We start from the raw sequence: 6,176 nt of genomic DNA on the forward strand, positions 1-6,176 counted from the left end.
CCTCCCTCGTCTGTTCAGGTACAGGGAGCCGCATTTCTGCTGAAATTAAACCAAACACGTTCGACTATATATTTCCACTAACTGGAAAAAAAAACTGGGAGAGATTATTGCATTTCCATCCGGACAACTATTTTCACAAGAAACCTCCTCGCCCACAGTTAACAGCGGGCTTCATTTCACAAGCAGTGATAGTTGATTCACACCCCGCTGGAAATACTTGTTGAATTTACTTCTCTTAAAAATCATTTATTCCAAAAGGCCTGAACTTTTACCAAGGGCCAGAATGATGCACTCACTGAAAATACATTGAAATGGCCGATGGAGGGAGTGACAGACTGATTGAAATGAGCACAGGGGGAGGGGGGAGCTGTTTGCCAATTAAAAATGGGAGCCTCATTCCACTCTATCTCCTGACCTAACCCTCACTATCCTCATCCCTCTACCCTATCTATACCCCTCATGATTTTGTAGACCTCCATCAAATTTCCCCCAAATCTTCTGCGTTCCAAGGAACAAAGTCCTAACCTATTCAAGCTTCCCTTATAACTCAGGTCCTCCAATCACAGCAACATCCTTGTAAATTGTCATTGTACTCTGTCAACCTTTTTTATATCTTTCCTGTAGGTAGGTAACGTAAACTGCAAACATACTCCAAATTAGGCCTCATAACTGTCTTATATCATGCAATCTCCTGTACTGAATACTTTAATTTATGAAGGCCAATGTGCCAAAGATTTCTTTACTACCTTATCTAGACGTGCTGCCACCTTCAATGAATTGTGGACCCGTATTCCCGGATGCCTTTGTCCTACTGCACCCCTTGGTGCCGAACTCTTCACTGTGTAACACTTACTCTGGTTGATCCTACCAAAGTGCACAGCTCGCATGCCTGCATTAAATTCCATCTGCCATTATCAGCCCATTTTCACACCTGATGCAGACCCTCAGCAAGCTCTAATAGTCTTCATCGCTGTCAAATAAACCCCAAACGTTGGTGTCATCTGCAAATTAGATCCGGATAACCTAATTATCATCAAGATCATTGATATAGATGACAAACAACAACGGATAGCAGCACCAATCCCTCTGGAAATCCACAAGTCACAGATCTCCAGTCAGAGGCACAACCATATGCTACCACTATCTGCCTTCCTCCTCTATGCTAATGACTACTTCCATTTACTACCTCACCTTGAATGCCAAGAGAGTGAAATTTATTGGTCAACATCCTATGCAGCGCCTTGTCAAATGCCTTGCTAAAGTCCATGTAGAAAATATCCAGTGCCTTGTCTTCATCAACTTTCCTGTTAACATCCCTCGTAACTTCTTCGAAAAACTCAGTAGATTGTCTAGAACACACAAAGTCATGTTGGATATCGCAAATCAGTCCTGTTTATTTAACTACTCCTACATCCGGTCCTTCCAATGTCTTCACACGACCGATGTCAGGCACACTGGCCTATAATTTCCTGGTTTAATTTTGGAGCCTTTTTTAAACAGTAGAATGAAATTAGACATCCTCCAATCCTCTGGTAGCACTCCTGTCTTTGAGCATAATATAAACATATCGGCTACATACCTGCAATTTCTGCATCTGCCTCCATCGGGGTCCAAGGACTGAACTTCTCAGTCACTGGGGATTTATACACTCAAAGTTGCCCAATTTGCCCAAGACACTTACACATCCGTAATTTGTATAACATCCATGGCCTCACTTCTATAGATTCTTTTCCCGAGTGAACACAGAAGCAAAAATCCACTTAAGAACTCCTCTATCTTTTTTGCCTCCATGTGTACATTGCCATTCTGATCATTCAGACATCAATTGTGTCTCCTGCATCCTTTTGCTTTTAAAATATCTGTATAATCCCTCACCTTATCTGCTAGGACAAGCTTATGCCACCCTATAGCCTCCTGGTTTCTTTTCTCAATGTTATCTTGCATTTCCTTTTTCCTACCTGCCTACACCTGTTTGGCACTCATTTCTTCTCTATACCAGGGCCACAATATCTCTTGAAAGACTGATATATTTACCTTTTATTCGGACAGGCACATAAATACCTTGAAGTCTACAAATTGTATTATTCAAGGTCTCCCACTTACCAAGTAATCATTTGCCAGATTATAGCCAATCCATACTAGTCAGATCCTTTTTGATACCATCTTTGAATAACTCAATACATTGTCTAGAACACACAAAGTTATGTTAGATATCCCTAATCAGTCCTGTTATTTAAATACTCCTACATCTGGTCCTTCCAATGTCTCCCCATGAATGATGTCAGGCGCACCAGCCTATAATTTCCTGGTTTAATTTTGGAGCATTTTTTTAAAACAGTGGAACAGAGTTAGCTATCCTCCAATCCTCTGGTCCTCTCCTGTCTTTGAGCATAATATACACCTGCTATGAACCTACTTTTTTTTAATACCAGGGCCTCAATATCTCTTGAAAAACTGATATATTTACCTTTTATTCGGACAGGCACATAAATACCTTGAAGTCTACAAATTGTATTTTCAAAGGTCTCCCACTTACCAAGTACTCATTTGACAAATTATAGCCAACCCACACTAGTCATATCCTTTCTGATACTATCAAAATTGGTCTTTGTCCAACTTAGAATCTCAACCCATGGCGCAGAGCTATCGTTGTCCACAGTTCCTTTGAATCTGATGGCATTGTGATCACCAGATGCAAAGAGTTTCCCTGCTCAGACTTCAGTTACGTGTGCCCTGTCTCAGTCCCTAATGGGAGATCAAGTATCACACTTCAGTCTTTGGGACTTCAATGTTCTGATTAACGAAACTTTCCTGAAGACATTTGTCATATACATGAGTACATCTACTCAATATACAGTATGAGACTTCCAGTCTGTCTGTGGAGGGTTAAAATCAAATTATAACAAATTATGTTTCTTGCAATATTCTGTGACGTCTACTAATTTGTTCCTCTAAATCCCGCAGACTCTTGGGTGGTCTATGATACAGACCCATTAACATGTTCAAACAATTTTTATTTCTCCGGTCTACCCACAAAAACTCACTAGATGAGTTCTCCCATCTGTCCTTACTGCACACTGCCGTGACATTTTCCCTGAGTAGTGAAACTGCCCCTACCCCTTTAATCCCTCACATTCTTACCTGTCTAAAGCAACAGAACCCCAGAATATTGAGCTGCTGGTTCTCTGCAAGCCAGTCTCAATAATGGCGACAATATCATAATGCCATGTGTTGATCCATGACCTAAGCTCATCTGCCTTTCCTTCAATACTTATTGCATTGAAATATACGCAGCTCAGAACATTAATCTCAACATGGTTAACCTTCAATTCCTGACCTTGTCTGAGGTCTTAACAATATCTGTTTGAGAAACTTGGATAGGTACATGGATGGGAGGTGATGGAGGGCAGTTCAAAGGGTCTCGACGGATTTACTGTTCGACAGGGAGACCAGGACCCGTGCACAGTAAAACTCCCGGTGCGGGAAAGGGAGAATAGGGATCATTTGCAGTAATGCAACCTGTGTGGGATGTGGAGACTGGGAATGGTGCACAATAAGATCCAAAGACCGGGAATTGCTTGTGGAAAAATCCCCGCGTAGGATTGGAGACCGGGAAGCATGTGTGGTAAGCACCCCTGCTGAGGAATACCGAGACCAGGAACTACAAACTCATGGTGGATTTGTTCAGTGACTTGTAATCAGCCATGATGAACATCCTTACCATTGTGGATGAATAAATTTTTAGTCCAATTATTCTGGCCTCCCTCACTCATCCTTGCCTCCTCACCGCTGTCTCTCAACTCACCCCACATCAATCTCACCGTCCTTTCTCATCATTCCCCCTAGTGATCACCCTCCTACGCCTCCGCTCCCCACACCTTCACTCCTTCTGCCTCTGCCATCAGGCAAACGATACAGAAGCATCAAAACTAAAACCACAAGGCTACCACAGGCAGTCAGACTGCTAAATAGCTGCTCTACCTGACTCTGCTTTGGACACTTTTAACTTGCACTAGAGACTTATAACTTGATTGTAACTGACATGTGGCTGTTGTGTTTTACTATTTATTGTTATGTTTATTATTTAGTGTTGCGTTTGTTATGTTATGATTGCACTGCTCCTGGGAAACGCTGTCTTATTCTGCCCTGCAGAGCTGATGTATGGTTAGAATGACAATAAAGTTTTTGAATCTTGAATCCTATCTTCCTCACTGCTGTCATTGGTGACATTCTCACTCACCCGTTTCCTCGCCAACCAACTCGTCATCCTTCCTCCTCACTCTACAGCCCACTAGCCCCACTCCTCACCACTCATCCCTCTCTTTGCCAACCTAGTCACACCCCTCCTTACTTGCTGCTCCTTTCGCTCACCCATTCCTCCTCGACGCCTCCTTTGACATTTACTTACTCAGCCCTTCCTTGACACCATCCCCCTCCTACTCTCCCTAACCCTATCTCCTACTCCGTCATTCCTTCACTCTCCCCACCATTTATTCTTCCGCATTCTCGCTCCTCTCTGTCTGCCACTTTCCATCATCCTCTCTTCTATTCCACTCCACTCTCTCTATGCCGCCCTTTACCCTTTCACCATCCATCCATCCCTCTCACTCCCTTTCTCTCAGCCTCTCAGTCACTCTCCACACACTTCCCCACTCTTTATTCCTCCCTCTCTCTGCCCCTTCTTTCCCTCTCCGACCCTCTCCCCCATCTGTCCCCCTCCTCTTTCTGGACCTCTCTCACCTTGCTTTTCCTCTCACCATCTCACTCCCCCTCTTTGTCACTCTTGCCCTTCTTTCTCTCTCGATATATCACTTCTCTTACTCCCCCTCTCTCTGTCCCTCCCTCTCCCTCCTCTCACTCTTGCCCTCATCCCTCATTCCCCATCTCTTATTCCATTCTCTCTACTTCCTCTACATCCCCCTCTCCACCTTCCACACACTCACCCTGCCTTTCCCCTGACCCTGCTTACCTCATTACTCTCCTCCTTACCCTCACAGTCTTCCCCTCACACTCATCCTTACATCAACAGCAGTTAAAACTTTAGTGGGAACTGTGACTGTGAATGCTGCAGGTTCCATACCCTAGGATAATGTTCTTTAATTTTAAGAATGTCACAGTTGGGAATGGCACAGACTGATTTATTTGAAGGAACCTTGAAAATAAAAGCAACTGCAGATGATGAGAGTTGAGGTAAAAACAAACTTTTGTAAACTCACAGCAAACAGGGCAGCAAACGCAACTGGTAACGTTACAGGTTTGAGACCGTAGGTCATGTTCTTTATATCACAATAAAGACTCTATCACTACACTGCAGCAGAAATGGATAAATACAATATTAAAGTGACTTTGTTCACACCCCAATGAGAGTGATTTGTCAAACCATTCCATCTGATTTCAGCAGTTCTGAGGAAAGTGAGTGTGCCAGTTTACAATGACATTAAAACACGTTAGACTATTCTTGGGGAATACCGTGTGAATCATTCAACTTCTGATATTTATCAAAAGTTCCATTAAAAGAAGACGAGGATGAAAAGACACAAGAACATTAGATGGCCAGGGAGGTGATAAATTTGGTCAAGAAGGAAAAGGAAATGCATGCAAAGCTTCAGAGGTTAGGATAAAAAAAAACTCATGAGTATAAAGACACCAGAAAATAACTAAAAAAGGGAATCATGAAAGGCAAGAGGGCTCAAAACATTCTTGGCAAGTTGGATTAAGGTGAATCCTATGGCATTCGATACATTCATCAAGAGCAGGAGGATAACAAGGAAGAGAACGCTAACTTGTTCTCTTCAGTTAACTAGCTCAAATCACATCAGGCTGGCACCATCCCGAGCATTCACAAAACTGGATGTTATATTGTATCAAAGAACACCTCACAAATAACCCCTTTGCAAAGGATCTCCAGTTTAATAGATGACATGAAGAATCGTTGTGCCTATTTTAAAACACAGAAAGCAAAGCAACTTTATCTCACAAAGTGGAGGATGTAAAACAGTTCCACAAAATGGCAGCTTCCATCTTCAAGCACGAGGAAAGAGCAAAGACAATTGATCTGTCTGCTTCCACTGTCCTTGACCCACTCGACTTTGACATTATCTTCCAGACTTTAAATCCACCATCATTAACAAATTAACAACAATGAGTTAAACTGTCCTCAATTATCGCCGACATTC

The sequence above is a fragment of the Hemitrygon akajei genome, unplaced genomic scaffold, assembly GCF_048418815.1.
Source record: "Hemitrygon akajei unplaced genomic scaffold, sHemAka1.3 Scf000057, whole genome shotgun sequence".
NCBI classification, from domain to species: Eukaryota; Metazoa; Chordata; class Chondrichthyes; order Myliobatiformes; family Dasyatidae; genus Hemitrygon; species Hemitrygon akajei.